General features: G+C 37.5%; 1 pseudogene; it reads right to left on the minus strand.

The window, feature by feature from the left end:
* Positions 1-6,535: 6,535 nt before the first annotated feature.
* LOC130842340 (Y-box-binding protein 1-like) lies at positions 6,536-7,487 on the minus strand (annotated as a pseudogene).
* Between the last annotated feature and the right edge of the window lie 12,692 nt (positions 7,488-20,179).

Consider the following 20,179-nt stretch of genomic DNA (forward strand, 5'->3'; position numbering starts at 1 on the left):
AGATCCATTCCTATGCAATGTAGGACTAATCTCACAGGGAAACTTTGGTCCCAGTAAACCATATTAGCTTGATGTAAATTTTCCTAAAACTGTGCTGCAGTCTGAGACTCTTCCTAGCTAATTCTTTCCTTCACAGAGCCCAGACTTACAGTGTAGAATAACAACTTTCCCTCTCTCCAGCTTCCTGTCCTACCTTTTGCCCCCATTACAGGACTTTCTGGTAATAAAATTTTTTGCCCTTCTGATAACACAACTCTTATAAATTCTTAAGTTGGAAAATGAAATGATGAAAATGAGATTTTTATTAGAACTAAAATTGTAATGCTATACACAAAGAAGTAAAAAATAAAGCCCTGGAAATTGGGAGGGTATGGGTTTATTTAATATCTATGTGATGATAATATGAAATTCAGATTTTGCAGCACATATGGCAAGAAAATGATAGAACAGGTATGATGGAGAATTGCACAGTAGATCAATGTTTGCTCTGATAAAAAGAAGCAATATATATATATATATAATAAAGGATTTCCTTCCAAAGTATATAACAAACTTCTTCAAATCAATTTAATAAAAGACTGATAATCAGATTTGAACAGGTTCTTCCCTATAGATGATTCCAAATCTCCAATAAACGTATTAACCTGTAGTCAGCATCAATTAGTCATAAGAGGAACGCTAATTATAATCAGACTGAGAAACTGTTAAATGCTCATAATGATGGCTAAATTTTTAAAAGCACATAGTACCAAGTTTTGGTTAGGATGTAAAACAACCTGATTTCCTGTATACTCCTTGTAGGAGAATAAATTGGTAAATTCACTTTGGAATAGCATTTGGCAATAACTAATATAGTTGACTATATGTAAACTCAATAGCCCGGGACTTTCATTTCATTCCTAGTGTGTTCATTCTCATTGCTGTGTAGTTTCCATTCTTTGAATATACTAAAGCTTATGTATTCATTCTACTGTATGTATATAAAGTTTAAAACTAAGGAGAGCTAATTTATGGTGCTTAAAGTCAAGATAGTGGTCATTCTTAGGTGACAGTGCTTCAGTGCTCCTGAAATTATTACATTTCTTGGCCTGAATAATGGTTATCCATATATTCACTTGGAGAAAATTCATCTAACTGTACACTTGTGATTTATGCATCAATAAAATATTGTATGTTGTATATTGTATATGCATATTGTACTTAAATATTAAGAGAAATTTTAAAATAACAAAAATATGTTCTTTCCAGGTCATACTCTTCTTATTCCATTGATCTTACTGTGTATGTTTTTACTGTTAGAGTTGAATTTATTGAATGTTTATTATTTTCTAGATTTATCAATTTAAATAGGATTTGACTTTCCCATTAGACAGTAAAACCTTGAGCACTAGGACTACTTCTAATCTTCATATCCACTCATGGATCTCTCCTTAAACAAAAGCTACATTGTTCCTAAAACCTTTGGTCATTGCTCTTATATCTCCATTTCTTGTGTGAAGGATGCGTGCACACACACATTCATCTTATGTGTGTGCTAGGTTGAAAATGGTATTTATTTTTAACTTCCTGATATTATCTTCTAATTACCTTAAATTTCCATAATTATGTTTTCATTATTAAGACTTTTTTTGCATCATGCTGTTTTTTTTAATTTTTTTTAATTTTTTTGGGGGTACACTAAGTTCAATCATCTGTTATAATACACATATCCCCGTATTCCCTCCCTTCCTTGACTCCCCCCACCTCGAGTCCCCCCCACCCTCCCCGCCCCAGTCCTCTAAGGCATCTTCCATCCTCGAGTTGGACTCCCTTTGTTATACAACAACTTCCCACTGACTATCTATTTTACAGTTGGTAGTATATATATGTCTATGCTACTCTCTCGCTTCGTCTCAGTTTCCCCTTCACCCCCCGCCCCCTCCCATACCTCGAGTTCTCCAGTCCATTCTCTGTACCTGCATCCTTGTTCTTGTCACTGAGTTCATCAGTACCATTTTTAGATTCTGTGTATGTGAGTTAGCATACAATATTTGTCCTTCTCTTTCTGACTTACTTCACTCTGTATGACAGATTGTAGTTCTATCCACCTCATGACATATAGCTCCATCTCATCCCTTTTTATAGCTGAGTAATATTCCATTGTATATATATGCCACATCTTCTTTATCCATTCATTTGTTGATGGGCATTTCAGTTGCTTCCATTTTCTGGCTATTGTAAATAGTGCTGCAATAAACATTATGGTACAAGTTTCTTTTGGGATTATGGTTTTCTTTGGGTATATGGCCAGTAGTGGGATTACTGGATCATATGGTAGTTCTATTTGTAGTTTTTTAAGGAACCTCCAAATTGTTTTCCACAGTGGCTGTACCAACTTACATCCCCACCAACAGTGCAGGAGAGTTCCCTTTTCTCCACACCCTCTCCAACATTTGTTGTTTCCAGATTTTGTGATGATGGCCATTCTGACCGGTGTGAGGTGAGTCCTCACTGTCGCTTTGACTTGCATTTCTCTGATGAGTAGTGATGTTGAGCATCTTTTCATGAGTTTGTTGGCCATCTGGATGTCTTCTTTGGAGAAATGTCTATTGAGGTCTTCCGCCCATTTGTGGATTGGGTTATTTGCTTTTTTGGTATGAAGCTTCATGAGCTGCTTGTGTATTTTGGAGGTTAATCCTTTGTCCGTTGTTTCACTGGCAACTATTTTTTTCCCATTCCGAGGGTTGTCTTCTGGTCTTGTTTATGGTTTCTTTGGCTGTGCAAAATTTTTAAGTTTCATGAGGTCCCATTTGTTTATTCTTGATGTTATTTCCATGATTCTAGGAGGTGGGTCCAAAAGCATCTTGCTTTGAGGGATGTCATAGAGTGTTCTGCCTATGTTTTCCTCTAGGAGTTTGATAGTGTCCAGCCTTACATGTAGGTCTTTAATCCATTTGGAGTTTATTTTTGTGTATGGTGTTAGGAAGTGTTCTAATTTCATTCTTTGACATGTTGCTGTCCAATTTTCCCAGCACCACTTATTGAAGAGGCTGTCTTTTTTCCATTGTATACTCGTGCCTCCTTTGTCAAAGATAAGGTGCCCATATGTGTTTGGGCTTACTTCTGAGTTCTCTATTCTGTGCCATTGATCTTCCTTTCTATTTTTGTGCCAGTACCATACTGTCTTGATAACTATGGCCTTGTAGTATAGTTTGAAGTCAGGAAGCCTGATTCCACCAACTCCATTTTTCCTTCTCAAGATTGCTTTGGCTATTCGGGGTCTTTTGTGTTTCCATACAAATCGTAAGATTTCTTGCTCTAGTTCTGTGAAAAATGCCTTTGGTAATTTGATCAGGATTGCATTGAATCTGTAAATTGCTTTGGGTAATACAGTCATTTTCACGATGTTGATTCTTCCAATCCAGGAACATGGTATGTCCCTCCATCTGTGTGTGTCGTCTTTGATTTCTTTCATCAATGTCTTAAAGTTTTCTGCATACAGATCTTTTGCCTCCTTAGGCAGGTTTATTCCTAGGTATTTTATTCTTTTTGTTGCAATGGTGAATGGGAGAGTTTCCTTAATTTCTCTTTCTGCTCTTCCGTTGTTAGTGTATAGGAATGCAAGAGATTTCTGTGCATTCATTTTGTATCCTGCTACTTTACTAAACTCATCAATTAGTGCGAGCAGTTTTCTGGTAGAGTCTTTAGGGTTTTCTATATATAATATCATGTCATCTGCAAAGAGTGACAATTTTACTTCTTCTTTTCCAATTTGGATTCCTTTTATTTCTTTTTCTTCTCTGATGGCTGTGGCTACAACTTCCAAAACTATGTTGAATAATAATGGTGATAGTGGACACCCTTGTCTTGTTCCTGTTCTTAGAGGGAATTCTTCCAGTTTTTCCCCATTGAGAACGATGTTGGCTTTTGGTTTTTCATATATGGCTTTGATTATGTTGAGGTAATTTCCTTCTATGCCCATTTTCTGGAGAGCTTTTATCACTGAGGTCTCTGAGACTGTCTTCTATTCTTTTTATTCTTTTTTCTTTTTCCTGCTCTGTGGCGTTTATTTCCCCCATTCGATCTTCCAACTCACTTATTCGTTCTTCTGCCTCAGTCATTCTGCTGGTTATAGCATCTAGAGTATTTTTAATTTCAGTTATTTTGTTATCCATTGTTGTTTGTTTTTCTGAGTTCTTATGAACTGTTTCTTGTACTTTCTCTATTTTGTTATCGAGATTTTGTATCATTTTTACTATCATTACTCTAAATTCTTTTTCAGGCATTTTTCCTATTTCCTCCTCATTTATTTGGTCTTGTGGGTTTTTTTCCTGCTCCTTTGCCTGCATGGTGTTTCTTTGTTTCCTCATGGTTGTCCAAACTTTTGGGGTTGCTTGTCCTGGTGATAGAGGTGTTTATAGAAGACTGTCCAAGCCTCAGACTAATGTCCAAGTATTGGATTAAACAAATATTAAGTCTAGGAAACACATACATGTATAAGACACACAATTGCTGACTCCATTAGGACATAAGGCTCTAGAAAGACCTGACAGAACCCCAGTGTGCTATCAGATATTCAAAGAGAAACCCAGCAGAAATTGACAACTGAAACAGAACAAATCAGAGACAAAAGCAAAAGCAAACAAACAAACAAATAACACCTTACACATACAAACATTAATCCAGGGAGATTTTGTAAGCTAGGATCAAATGTAGAAAAGAGCCAGAGTACCACCAGAGAGAATGGAGATTCTCAGAATGTAATTAGACAACTGTACTAAGAACTAAGATAAAGACAAAAGCCTAATATTAAATACCACGGCAGTGCGTCATCTGGAGAATAGAGCAAGGAGTCTGAGCAGACCGATAGTGTTGCTTATAAGTATGTTAAGATAAAATAAACTTAAAAAGGCTGGAAGAAAGGGGAACAGAAGAGCGTAATGTGGTTGGAAATATGCAAATAAAAACAAAGGAATAGAAATGTATAAAAGATAGAGATGAAAGGAAAGTATGAAAGATATATTGTCCGTACTACCAAAAACTTAGCTATATATAGAAGTATATAAAAAGGCAAAAAAAATAGAATAAAAAATATCATTAAAAAATTGTTATAAAACTTGTAGATCCCTTAGGGCTAAGATCGTATTTAATAAAAAAAAAAAGAGAGAGAGAGAAAAAGAAAAAAAAAATCCAGAACTGATCCCAGAATGGACCAGTTCAATAGGTATTGATACTACTATTTCTGTTTCCTTAGCGTCTCAGCTGTAAGTGTCCTTCTCCTTGCCTTGGGTTTTTTTGCATTATTCTGTGACCAGCAGAGGTTCCTTTATTGTTGTCTGTAAGCGTCGGTGTGTGGAGAGGAAGAGGGTACAATAGTGGCTCCTTCTCCTGGGAGTGAGTGAGCAGTGGCGCACTGTTGTTTCAGTCAGGCTTGGAGGTGCCTGTTGCAGAGGGCGCTGGTGGCTCAGGCGTAAACAGAAAGTCTTAGAGTTGGGCCTCTCTCGGGGTTTTTTTCTTTTTGATGCTGTTGTTTTTTTTTTTTTCTCTCTCTCTCTGCAGCCTCCCTGCTGCTGGCGTTGCAAGGGGTTTTAATCTAGCCCCGCCCAAGTGCCTGAGGGTGCTTGTTATCCCTGAGCGCCTTAGGTGGCCCGCAGGGCGTCTCTCCACTGCCTGTTGCAGAGGCGCCGAAAGAGAGAGAGAGGCTACACACGCGGCTCCTTCCCGCCCCCCCCTGCCCGTGAGCCTGCAGCCTCCAGCCGCCATCATGGCCGGGCAGCTCTCAGGGATGGGCACTCCTCTCCGCGGACCTCCTCCCTCCTGTCCTCTCGGTCCATCCATCACCCTACCAGCAACAATATTTCTCACCCTGAACCAGGTCTCCGGTTCCCAGGCTCCCGCTCCTGGACCCTCCGTTCAGCCGCGGATTGATGTCTCGGTCCAGGAATGCTGAGCTGCACTGCGGACCCTCCATATGTTTCTCACTCCCTCCCGTCTGCCACAGCTCCGCCGCTTCACCCACTTTGAGCCCTCATAGATGCCTCCCTACCGGCTATGTCGGGCTCCCCGCAGTCCTTTCTGGTGTCCGAGGCTGTCTGCTGGTGTTCAGCTGGTTCTCTGTCTTAATTTTTAATTTAATTTTTAAAACCTTAATAGGTGCTTGCAGTTTGTTGACTTTTTTAAGAAAAGTCAAGCTGTAAACTTTTATTACAAATTAATAATGAGATTCTTAAAAATAAAAAACTTTTATTACAGATTAAAAATGAGGTTCTCAAATTTGACCAGATAGTAAACAATTTTAAAACCTTTAAAAGTGTATTGCGAAAAACAAGACTTTAAAAAAAAATGTTTTCATTACCCAAAAGAGACCTCTTTAGGTAAAACTAATAAAAACTCCATGCTGCATAGATAACACAGATACTTCTAGTTATCTGGTCAACAGGCGAAAAGCAAGCACTTAGGATGCTTTGACTCCAATCCTTTGTTCATTTCTTATTCATATTCATTTCTTCTTATGAAATGACGAAACCAGATGATGGTAGAGATGATAAGTGGGCATTTAGTCAGCCCCGCCCTGCTCAGCCTCATAGCAGATGAATTCTCAGCTGGTGGATAGGCTGCTTTTGTCTTTTTGCCATCTCGTGGTTGAAGGTTTCTGGGTATCTGCGTTGGTAATTAAAGTTGCAGCAGTACTGACCTTGAGGTGGCTGCTGACTTTGGGTCTCATCTCTTTGATTTTCCATATCTTCTTCATTGCCGTCCTCTCAGCTTTCTTTGGCCAGGAGGGCCTCTGTGGTATCATGGCCTATAACCCCGATATATATTCTGTCTCACTAGTCTACCTTGTTGCCCTGCACCCTCGTTGTCAGCACCCTCCATCACTTCTCCCTGCATAGGAGGGCTGGAATACAGTGGTAGTCACCCATAGGATCTCCACATGTAGTAAGGTGGGAACCTTCGCCTGCAGTAGGGCCTGGCCTTGGGGAGTACTCTCTGATCCCTCATTCTTTTCCCCACTCTCACAAATCTGGTAATTCTGCTGGTAATTTTGTAGAGGACCCCTGTGACATGGATAGCATCTATAACGGTTACGGTTACCAAGGCAGTAAATGTATAGCAAACCGTAATGAGGGACCTGAGAGTGCGCCTCCACCAGGACCTGTAACATGTGCTGCCTCCACACCCGTTTCTCCTTCAATAACATGGAACTCCACAGTCTCTCCATCTCCTACACTGTGAAGGTACTTCCTGGGGTTCTTCTTCTTTATGGCAGTTGGTATACAAAGACACCTTCCTTGGTGTCATTCCTCTTGATGAAACCATACCCGTTTTTTACATTGTTCCCAAAGCCTTTGTTGCAATGACCTTCTTGTTGCACTCGCAGGCACCGCCAATGTGAGGCCGCCAGGGCCATGGCTCCCTGTGCTGCTGCCAGTCAGGCTGGGCTCAGTGCCTGCAGTGCTCAGGGTGGTGGTGGCAGGTGAATGCTGGGTCTCGGCCTTGCTGTTCATGGCTACGGTGATGGTGACTGGGGCTGGCTGCTGGCAGCTGAGGTTCCCCACCCCCAGGTTGTGGTGGTAACAAGGCCAGCAGCAGCAGCGGTGGGCTGCTTCAGGCCTCTCTTGGGTCCTGCTCTTCAAATTTAAGTGAAATAGTTGTCACTACATTGTCGTGTAAGGACTCGCTATTTGCCCTAATGAACCATTTTTACGTCTTTGCCGGTAAGGTTCTAGATATAATCTAGCTTCTGCCAATGAGGAGCACCAGAAAGAGACTTAGAAAGCAGAAGACTAAAAGAAGTCATTTGTCTTTATTACAGGAGGCAGCGATTGTTGATATTGTGTTCGCCAGACATGACTAATTGTCACAGTCAGCCAGAGTTCTTCCCTCCCTGTAAGTCACATATGTCAGACCTGCAGGAAAAGTGTGACATTTTCAGTTGCTTCCTATGCTGTCTTTACCAAAATTGCTATAGTGAATCTGAAAGCTGCTGGTGCTCCACAACTGACTTCCAAGCCTTCCAATGGTTTTAAGCACTTAATTTCTTGTATTAAATCCCTTTTCGGAAGAAATACCTAGAATGATTTTTATATCCCACATCATGTTGATACAGTCTCAATATTATAATGTTTGAGGAAATTACTTTTAGCAAACATAACTAGTCCAATTACATTTTCTTAGGTGAGTTATTCAATTCAGCAAGTATGTGTGTTTTTATTGTTTTTTAAAGTTCATTTTTACCCTTGCATCAGCTTATGTTAGGGCACATGTGAGTTACAAACAATTACTCATTGACCATCTACAGGCATACCTCTGAGATACTAGGGTTTGGTTCCAGACCACTAGAGTTAATGCAAATATTGCAATAAAGTGAGTTGAACAAATTTTGGCCTTCCCAGTGCACATAAAAGTCATGTTTACACTATACTATAGTCCATTGAATATGCAATAGCATTATGTATTAAAAAATGTACCAAAAAAACCCCAATGTACATAACTTAATTAAAAAATAATGCTGGGGGGAGGCATAAATTAGGAGTTTGGGATTACCATATACACACTAAAATACATAATCAACAAGGACCTACTGTATAGCACAAGGAACTATACTCAATATTCAGTAATATTATGTAAGGGAAAAGAATCTGAAAAAGATTAAATATAGGTTTATGTATAACTGAATCGCTTTGCTGTGTACCTGAAACTTACACAACATTGTAAATCAACTATACTTCAATTGAAAAATAATAATGGTAGTGGAAAAATGGTGCCTATAGACTCGCTCAATGCAATGTTGCCACAAACCTTCATTATGTAAAAAACACTATGAAGAGTGATAAGGCAAAGTACATTAAAACAAGATATGCCTGTACTATCTTCTGAACACCATGCTATATCCTGGTGTTGTAAGAATGTTGTATAACATGCTTTATGCTTACACTCTTGTATTAGAAATTGTAATCCTTGGTCTTTGGCAACCAAGGCTTCTTTTGTAATAAAGACACTTGGATTAGGTAAAAGATTGTCTTATTTTATCCCACAGCATAATGTATCATATTATAAGAATTGATTGCATTATAAACCTTACCATTTACTTAATAAACATAATGTTCTTCTGTGTACAAAAATCCAGATTTATTTACAGAGTTACAAAGATGAATACAATATGGTCAATATCCCAGTGTGCTCACAATCTAGTAGTGAGGGCAGGCATAGTCATGACAAATTATAATTGAGTTTAGGTTATGATGAACTCAGCATAGAAGTATAAAAAAATACTACAATAGCATAAGCAAAAGGTTTTGTTCGGCATCTAAAGTTGAATAAACCTTGGCATATGAATAGAAATGTTGTCTGCCCCTAATTTGAATTCAATCAAGGCTAAAGAGGAGGAAGGACATTTTGGACAAACAGAACAGCTAGAAAATGATATAAATGCATCAAAATAAAAGAGCTATTAGGTAATCAAAAATATTTCATGATATTGGTGTATAAATTGCATGCTCTCAGGGTGAGTTTGAATTTTATTCTCTAGGCATTCAAGAGCCAACGAAAGAGAGTTAGCAGTGGAGAACATGATCAAAGTTGAATTTAGAGAGGATTCCAGTGGTAACGGGAATTATGGAATAGAGGGAAGAATAATAGGTGTCCTGAAAATACCAATGTCCTTCTTTTGCTTTGTCTTTACTGCCCATTTTGCAAAGGTGACTTGCCTCATTGGCATAACTGCTATAGTGTAAGTGCCTAGCATTAAGCTTTTTGATTGTAATTTGTGTCCAATATTAAGCTTTTTTTTTTTTTTTGACTGTGCACAGGCTTTCTCTAGTTGTGGCAAGTGGGGGCTACTCTTTGTTGTGGTGTGTGGACTTCTCATTGTAGTGGCTTCTCTTGTTGAGGAGCATGGGCTGCAAGCATGGGCTCAGTAATTGTGGCATGTGGGCCCCAGAGCACACAGGCTTCAGTAGTTGTAGCACTCGGGTTCAGTAATTGTGGCACATGGGCCCTGGAGCATGCGGGCTTCAGTAGTTGCAGTGTGTGGGCTCAGTAGTTGTGGCTTGTGGGCTCTAGAGCACAGGCTCAGCAGCCATGGTACATGGGCTTAGTTGCTCCATGGCATGTGGGATCCTCCTGGACCAGGGATTGAACCCATGTCCCTTGCATTGGCAGGCAGACTCTCAACCACTGTGCCACCAGGGAAGTCCCCAATATTTAGCTTTTGATTGCCAAGGCATCCAGTTCAAAGACATTTATCTCGAATAAACACATTGCCATCTGTGACACAGCTCAGCTAAATAAAAAGCCAGAATGCCCCGCATATGAGGTTTCCCTTTTAGAAAACCCTGAGTAACTTAGGTTAACTAAGAGTGGCCTTGCTTTTTCCTTCGCATGCTCTAATTCCCACTCTTATGCTTTAAATTCTCCAAAAAAGAGTGAACCTGTGAAGCCTAAGCACCCTCTTTTGGATCCTGATAAGGGCAGAGCCCCATGTTGGTTCTCTCTCTCTCTCTCTGTGTATCTCTGCTCATGGATTTGCTGTGTGGCTCTTAGATGTGCCATGTACCCTCCAGGACCTGTGAGTAATAGATCTCTTTTCTTCCCCCTAAAGTTCCCTGATGGTTTTTTACTGATGTACATCTTGCAATCATAATAAGAACCACAGGGGCCTGTCCAGCCACAACACTGGCTTTGTTTGGGAAAATATCTGTGGGGGATCCCACAAGTACTATAGGCCCAGGTGAGTACATCAGACATTCCTAGCCAATGGCACTATTGGTGGTGACACTGCCAATCACTGTTGGTAGGCTGAGAGTGATACAAAACAACTGGTTTATAACAAAAATTAGGTACTTAATAACTGAAATTCTTCAGACAAGGGTCCAGAGCCATTCCTTCAAAATTAATATTTTTTTGAAATTCTGCTGTGTATAATGAGAAATGTTAATATATGACTTTATGAGCTCATCCATGGTTAGTTACCTTAATTTATTATACTTTTAATGTTTTTGTTTTTTCAAAAAAAAATGCCCATAGTTTGTATAATTGACCTAATTTCTATCCATTGTATACTTTGTCTAATGATATCGTTGATCAATTCACTGTTTTTTTAACAAATTTTTCCTATTATTGAATCCCCAATAAGCAGTAAGAACTGAGAAATCCTTCAAGCTAAAGTGGAGCCTTCGAGATAGGGTCTCAGACCTAAAATGGTTTATGACAGACCATTTTATATTTAAGAAAATCAATGTAAAAGTGTACACCCTATCATCTAGTCCAGTAAAAGCTAGCTCATTACCTACATTTCTCCAATTTTTCAAGGACAAAATTAACTTCTCTGATTTTTTTTTCCTCATTATTCTTTCTTTTGCTCTCTCTTTTGTCACTGAACACATTTTTGCTGGAGCCCAAGGGACAAAAAGTGCATTTTAAAGTCAAATATATAAGCTGTAATGAGGCTCAAGACCTGATTTTTTAGTGAAAAAATTAAGCTCACAGTGTAGTTCAGATTTGCCCTTATGGATAAAGATGCTAACATCACATCTTATTAAGTCTTGTGCTTTTTTTGGTCACATTTAAGAAACAACAAAAAAATTCAATTATTTAGTCATTATATCTTTTCCTTAGTGGAGTAATGGAATCATCATATTTTTTCTCTGTTTTTATTATCCATCTTCCTGTGTTCTATTATTACTGATAGAATGACAAGGTTAAAAATAACCCCTTTTGTTCAGTATTTCTGAGTATCTTTGAATGCCATACTTTTGAACCAAACTAAACATTACTCTTATTTATTATATTCCAAAAACAGGAAAGAAACTCATAGGGAAATACTTAAAGAGTTCTACTTTCTCAAATTACCCTTGGATTGACTAGTGAGTAAAAAACCATGTTCTTGACTCACTGAGTTTTAATTCACCATCAGAGTTATTTCCAGAGAACTGCATTTCTATATCTAGGGAGACTCTTCTTGCTTGTCATTCTTAATTGAGAGCAGCAGCCCAAGTAACACAACAGTACAAAGACCACCAGTAAAAATGTCAAATCAAAATGAATTAAAGTCAGTGGATTTGTTAGCTATCAGTGTGTCTGTCAGGACATTACCAATCTTGACTTTCACATATCATATGTATGAATTGTTTATCATGGTTGATTTTTCATGCTGCAATGTGTACACCAACAATTATTGCAATTGACTACACAATGTAAAATCGGTTGGCATAAAGCTATAATAAAAGTTGTGTGATACTACTGCAAGTATGAGCATACAGATTAATTGAACAAAACAGCAATTATAGAAAGACAAAGAGAAGTTAATTATTTAGTATATGATAAATAGAGCATATCAAATTGGAATGAAAAAGGGTTACTACTCAGTATCTTAGGATAAATAGTGATTTAGGAAACATATATATAATTTCTATAACTACATCTATATGTTTACTTCATATTTTTTTGCTTCAATAGATACTATATGGACTAAAGCAGTGGTTTAAAGACAGGAGATACATGTCGGAGTAATTTTTTCTGCTCTCTCAAAATATGCATCACAGCTGTGTTCACTTGAAAAAATTGGGACAAACTAAAATATCAAAAGTAGAAGATGTTTTATATAGGTACATCAAATCAAAAACTATTATGGAAGAGATGTAAGAATAGCATCTAATTTTACTGAGATGTAAGAATAGCATCTAATTTTATTGACATGAAAAACATTATAATATAATGCTGAGAAAATTGACCAAGATACAAATTTGCAAGTATAGTATGCAAGGGTGGGGAGTAAAAGAGAGAGAAACATTAGAGAAAATACACCATAAAACAATAATGATTGTCCCTGGATGTTGTAATTAAAATAAAATTTTATTTCATTTGATCTGTTACCTTTGCTTATCTATATTTTCAAATTTTTCTTCCCTTAGCACATATTACTTTTGCATTAATAATATTATCAAAGTTAGAAAAAAGACTGAGTTAAATATTATATATGTATTAAAATAATTATATATAATAATGCATTATATATTATATAATATATAATTTCTGTATTATATATTATAATTTATATTCTGTGTTCTATTTTATGATTTCTATATTGTATTATATAATTTATATATTATCATTTCTGTATTATATATAATATATATAATTTCTATAACCAGTTCTATTTCACCTAACATTTATTTTTACTTACCTTTATTTTTATTGTGTCAGCATGATATAAATACAACTTGTTGAAAAGTGAAAATTGAAAAATTCAGTCAACTGTGTCTCTTTTTCACACATTTCTTTCTGTGAACTGAATTAACTGAAAGATTGGATGACTTATAGAAATAATGATATAATACATTGAATAGTAAATGAAAAATATATCTGTCAAACTATAATCATCATAGTTTTTTAGAATTGCCAAAGACTATAGAAATCAGATAATATAATCCTATCTTCCTGGAAATGAGAAAACTGAGTAATCAGTAGTCTTTTTAAAACATAATGTGAATATTAAACATGTATTTCTCAAAAGACTGCATAGGAAAAATTGGAAGCAACAACAAGAAAAGCCATACAAATTAAGAAGCAAAACAGTGAAGCACCAGCTACAGTGTTCTAGTAATTCTTTCCAGGACTATGTAATTTTGGATTAAACTAAACTGTCCCTTTAGAGAAGAGGTAAAAATCAGACCTAAGGCGTTATTGTTTTCAAAAGGCATTGTTGATCATCTTGTTCTTCATGGCTTCTCCTTATCCTTTTTTTAAAATTAATTAATTTATTTATTGGCTGAGTTGGGTCTTTGTTGCTGCATACAGGCTTTCTCTAGTTGCGGTGAGTGGGGACTGCTCTTTGTTGCGGTGCGGTGGCTTCTCTTGTTGAGGAGCACAGGCTCTACGTGCATGGGCTTCAGTAGTTGTGGCATGTGGGCTCAATAGTTGTGGCTCACGGGCTCTAGAGCACAGGCTCAGTAGTTGTGGTGCACGGGCTTAGTTGCTCTGCAGCATGTGGGATCTTCCCGGACCAGGGCTCGAACCTGTGTCCCCTGCATTGGTAGGCAGATTCCCAATCACTATGCCACCAGGGAAGTCCTGGCTTTGCCTTATCCTTAAACTTGTATAAAAATTTCTGAGCCTCATAGGAAAATTCTCTTCACTGATAGGGTGGTCAGATTTCCAACAAATTAAATCCTCAAGTAATTCACCTGGAACTAAGTAACAGGAAAAGAGAAAAGATCCACAAGTTCCAAAATCTTGTCATAATTGGAAGACTCTAACCCATAAAATAGAAAGAAGCACATTTGTATGAGGCAATAGATTAAAAGCAAAATCACCATGATGATACCAAAGGCATACAGAAAGAGAATATAAAGTACAATCAAAATAAATAATTTTGTTGTTATAAAACTATTGTCTATTATTCCCCCAAATTGTTTGCATCCATTTTAGTAACCAGAATGTATGATTATTTTAAAAATTTATATATACCTGGTTTATATTCTCACTTCTTCCATATTATAACTTCATTATTTTGTTTCATCTCTCAGTTAATAGATTTGTCTTTAATTAATTTTAATTTTCATGATAAGTAGATAGTTTATTTTCAAATTCCTTACATATTCAGAGTTGATTTCTGTTGTTTACATTCATTAAAACAATTTCGTTGGTAGAACTACTTGTGTTCCATATTTTATCTGCTCAAATGCTTGGAATATTTCTTTGTCTTGCACAGAATATTGCAAAAGAATAAATCTAAGGACAGCTTGATTCTTATGTTTTCCTGTTTGTATGAAGCAACACATCTTTCAGGTCTCAATGCATAAACAACTATTTTGTAAATATTTGAAATATTTTATTTTGCCAGGATGTGTTTGTATGTGGGCTATTTTCTCTTGAATCCATGGGTGAATGGTGATTGTGTGAGCATACATACCCACGCATCTGTGTAAAATTTCTCAAACAGACATATCCTTTCTAAAGACATTAAGAATATTTTTGCAATTGACTTTTTAAGACAGTATGTAGAAGAAAAAAACTTTATATTCTTTTATTCCCACAATTTATAATTAACTTTATCACATTTTAGGATATTGACTTCTGGCATTTTTAGGTTTATATTTTGAAATTATAATATATGATTGCCTTGTAATAAGAAATAAATACTGGAGGTGACTAAAGCTAATATCCCATTCAATCATTTAATAATAAATCAATAGTATTTATGGAGCAACAAATTTGTTCTTAAAAATCAGTAGTTGGGCTACATTAGTATAAAAGTAGAGGAAATACCATGGCTACAGCAGAGATTCTATTATAGTGATCACAAAAATGTAAATCAACTATATAAGTACATTGAAAGCTGTATTAGATGGTACTATGTTAGTGAAGACAATCCAAAGAAAGAGAACCAATAGGATGTGTGTGTGTGTGCATGTGTGTAAGGAGAGAGAGAGAGTAAGGAAGGAAGGAAGAGAAAAAGTAAGAAAGAAAGAGAGAAAGAAGACAGACAGAAAGAGAGACACACAGAAAGACAAAGGAAGGAAGGAAGAAAGAAAGACAGAGGGACAGACAGAAAGACAGACAGAAAGACAGAAAGATGGAAAGACAGAGAGAAAGACACACAGACCGACAGAGAGACAGAAACACAGAAAGACAGACAGAAAGACAGACATTAAGATGGACAGACAGACAGAAAAATAGAAAGACACACAAATGAAAGAATGAAAGACAGACTTAAAGAAAGACAGACACAAAGACAGAAAGCCATACAGAGAAAAAGAAAGACAGACTTAAAGAAGGACAGAAAGGCAGACAGAAAGACCGAAGAATAGACAGACACATGGACAGATAGACGGACAGACAGAAAAACAGACAGAAAGAGACAGACAGACAGACCGAAGGATAGACAAACAGACACACGGACAGAAAGACAGACAGACAGAAAAAAAGACAGACAGAGAGGCAAACAGAAAGACAGAGAGACAAAGAGAAAGAAAGAATGACAAGCAGAAAGACAGAAAGAATGACAGACAGAGAAAGAAAGACAGACAGACAGACAGAAAGAAAGGCAGAAAGAAAGACAGTCAGAAACTAAGACAGACAGACAGAAAGAAAGACAAAGAGATAGACTGAAACACAGAGGAAAGACAGAAAGACAGACAGACAGACACACAGAGAGACACAAACACAGAGCGACAGGGTGAAAGACATACAGACACACTGAAAGACAGACAGACAGACAGAAAGGCAAACAGAAAGACAGAAAGAATGACAGAAAGAAAGAAAGACTGACACACAGACAGAAATAAAGACAGACAGACAGAAAAACATACATATAGAAAGACAGACAGACATAAGACTGAAACACAGACAGACACATGCACAGACAGAAAGACACCAGAAAGACAGACAGAAAGACAGACACACAGACAGAAAGAAAGACAGGAAATAAGCCAGACAGAAAGACAGACAGAAAGAGAAACAGACAGCCAGATAGAAAGACACTTAGAAACAAAGACTGAAAGAAAGACTGACAGACAGATAAAGACAGACGGAGAGACAGACAGGTAAACAGAAAGACAGACAGACAGAGAGAAAGAGAGGCAAATAGACAGAAAGAGAGACAAAGAGAAAGAAAGAATGACAGACAGACAGAAAGACAGAAAGAATGGCAGACAGAGAGAAAGAGAGAAAGACCAACACACAGACAGAAATAAAGACAGACAGAAAAATTTATATAAAGACAGACAGACAGACATAAGTCCGAAAGAGAGACAGACAGATGGACAGACAGAAACATAGACGGACAGACAGAGAGACAGAAACAAACACAAAGAGACACAAACACAGAGAGACAGAGTGAAAGACATACAGACAGACCGAAAAAGAGACAGAAAGACAGACAGACAGAAAGAAATGCAAACAGAAAGACAGAGAGAAAGAAAGACAGACAGACAGACAGAAAGACAGACAGAAATAAAGACAGAAAGACATACATAAAGACAGACCGACAGACAGACATAAGACAGACAGACACACACACACAGATACACACAGACAGAAAGACACCAGGAAGACAAACAGACAGAAAGACAGGGAAACAAAAAGCAAGAAAGAGAGACAAAGAGAAAGAATGACAGACAGAAAGAGCGAGAGAAAGATAGAAAGGCAGAAAGAAAGACAGAAACTAAGAAAGACAGAAAGAAAGAAAGACAGAGGGACAAAAAGATAGACAGAAACACGGACAGACAGAAAGAGAGGCAAACAGAAAGACAGAGAGACAAAGAGAAAGAAAGAATGACAGACAGACAGACAGAAAGAATGGCAGACAGAAAGACAGACAGACAGAAGGATGGACAGAAAGAATGACAGTAAGACAGAAAGAAAGAGAGAAAGAAAGACCACCACACAGACAGAAATACAGACAGACAGAAAAACATACGTAAAGACAGACAGGCAGACATAAGACCAAAAGGCAGACAGACAGAGAGGCAGAAACATAGACAGACAGAAAGACAGACACAAACACAGAGAGACACAAACACAGAGAGATAGAGTGAAAGACATACAGACAGACTGAAAAACAGAAAGACAGGCAAACAGAAAGACAGACAGAGAGAAAGAAAGACAGACAGACAGAAAGAGAGAAAGACTGACACACAGACAGACAGAAATAAAAGACAGAAAAACACACATAAAGACAGACAGACAGACAGACATAAGACCGAGAGACAGATAGACACACGCACACACACAGAAAGATGGAAAGAAATAAGACAGACAGAAAGACAGACAGAAAGAGAGACAGACAGCCAGACAGAAAGACAGAGAGAAAGAAAGACAGTCAGAAACAAAGACAGAAAGAAAGACAGATGGGCAGATAGAAAGATAGACGGAGAGACAGACAGACAGACAGACAGAAAGACAGACAGGCAAACAGAAAGACAGAGAGACAGAGAAAGAAAGAATGACAGACAGAAATACAGACAGAAATACAGGCAGGAAGGCATAGAATGACAGCCAGAAAAACAGAAAGAAAGACAGAAAGAGTGAGAGACCAAAAAAAAAAACAAAACAAAACAGAAAGACAGAGAGACAGAAAGACAAACAGAAACAAATACAGAAAGACAGACAGACTGAAGGACAGACAGAAACACAGAGAGACAGACTGAAAGACAGACAGACAGACAGAACAAAAGACAGACAAACAGAGAGAAAGACAAAGAGAAAGAAAGAATGACATACAGAAAGACAGACAGAAAGGCAGAAAGAAAGACAATCAGAAACAAAGACAGAAAGACAGAAAGAAAGACAGGCAAACAGAAAGACACAGAGAGACAGAAAGAATGACAGACAGAAAGACAGAGAAAGGAAGACCGACACACAGACAGACAGAAATACAGACAGACCAAAAAACACACATAAAGATAGACATAAAACCTAAAGACAGACAGACAGACACACACACACACACAGACACACACAGAGACAGAAAGACACCAGAACGGCAAACAGACAGAAAGACAGGCAAACAGAAACATAAAAAGAGAGACAACGAGAAATAAAGAATGACAGAAAGAGAGAAAGACAGACAGAAAGAAAGAGAGACAGACAGCCAGACAGACAGAAAGACAGAGAGACAGAAAGAAAGAAGGGCAGAAAGAAAGACAGTCAGAAACTAGGACAGAAAGACAGACAGACAGAAACACAGAAAGACAGACAGGCAGAAAGAATGCCAGACAGAAAGACAGACAGAAAGAAAGACAGAAAGACCAACACACAGGCAGACAGAAATAAAGACAGAGAGACAGAAAAACAGACATAAAGACAGACAGACAGTCATAAGACAGAGAGACAGACAGGCAGACTGTGAGACAGTAAGAAAGAGACAGACCGAGAGAGAAACAGACAAACAGAAAGACAGACAGAGAGACAGAGAGAAAGACAATCAGACCAACAGACAAGTAGACAGACAGAAACATAGAAAGGCAGACAGAGACAGACAAACAGACAGAAAGAAAGAAAAAGAAAGAAGAAAGAATGAACAGATGGACGGACAGACAGAAGGAAGAAAAAGGAAAGAAAGAGAGAGAGAGAAAGAAGAAAGAAAGAAAGAAAGAAAGAAAGAAAGAAAGAAAGAAAGAAAGAAAGAAAGAAAGAAAGAAAGAAAGAAAGAAAGAAAGAAAGAAAGAAAGAGAAAGAAAGAAAGAAAGAAAGAAAGAAAGAAAGAAAGAAAGAAAGAAAGAAAGAAAAAGAAAAAGAAAAAGAAAGGAAGAAAGGAAGGAAGGGAAAGAAAGAAAAGGAAGGAAGGAAGAAGGAAGGGAAAGAAAGGAAGGACAGAAAAAAGAAAGAAAGAAATTGGCTGATGAGATTATGGAGTCTGGCAAGTCCAAATCCTCAGAGTGGGCTGGCAGTCTGAAGACCCATGGAAGAGTTGATGTTAGAGTTTAAGTGTGAGCATCATTGCATTGGTTGGCAGAATTCTCTCTTATTTGAGGGAGGTCAGAGTTTTATTCTATTCACACCTTTAAATGATTTGTTGAGTCTGATCCATATTTTGGAGGGTAATCAGAAGTAGTGCTATGTGGAATACATGAGGGTAGATAAGGCATTTTGTAAGCCCAAGGATGGTAGTTTTGACAGAAGCATTACATGCAGGGAAGGCATATCTATATTCAAAGTGTCTCTTCCAGTAAGAAAAAAAACTGCCCTTTCCATAATGGAAACAGTCCAACGGAATCAACCTGCCAACAGGTAACTGGCTACCACTTCAGGGAATGGTGCCATTCATTTTATGAGACCAGCATTACCCTGATACAAACCACACAAGGTAGCTAAAAGAAAAATGAAATTACAGGCCAATATCCCAGATGATCATAGATGCTAAAATCTCCAACAAAATATTAGCTAACTAAATGCAACAATACAATAAAAGGATCATACACCATGATCAAATGAGACATTTCAGGGATGGAAGGATGGTTCAACATCCACATCAATCAATGTGATACACCACATTAACAAAATGAAGAATAAAAATCACATGATCATGTCAATGGATGCAGAAAAAGCATTTGACAGAATTCAAGATTTATTCATCATAAAAGTCAATGAAGCAGGTATAGAGGGAACATGCCTCAACAAAATAAAGGCCATCTATGATAAGCCCAAAGCTATCATCATACTAAATGGTAAAAAGCTGAAATGTTATCCTCTAAGA

Source organism: Hippopotamus amphibius, chromosome X, assembly GCF_030028045.1.
Source record: "Hippopotamus amphibius kiboko isolate mHipAmp2 chromosome X, mHipAmp2.hap2, whole genome shotgun sequence".
NCBI classification, from domain to species: Eukaryota; Metazoa; Chordata; class Mammalia; order Artiodactyla; family Hippopotamidae; genus Hippopotamus; species Hippopotamus amphibius.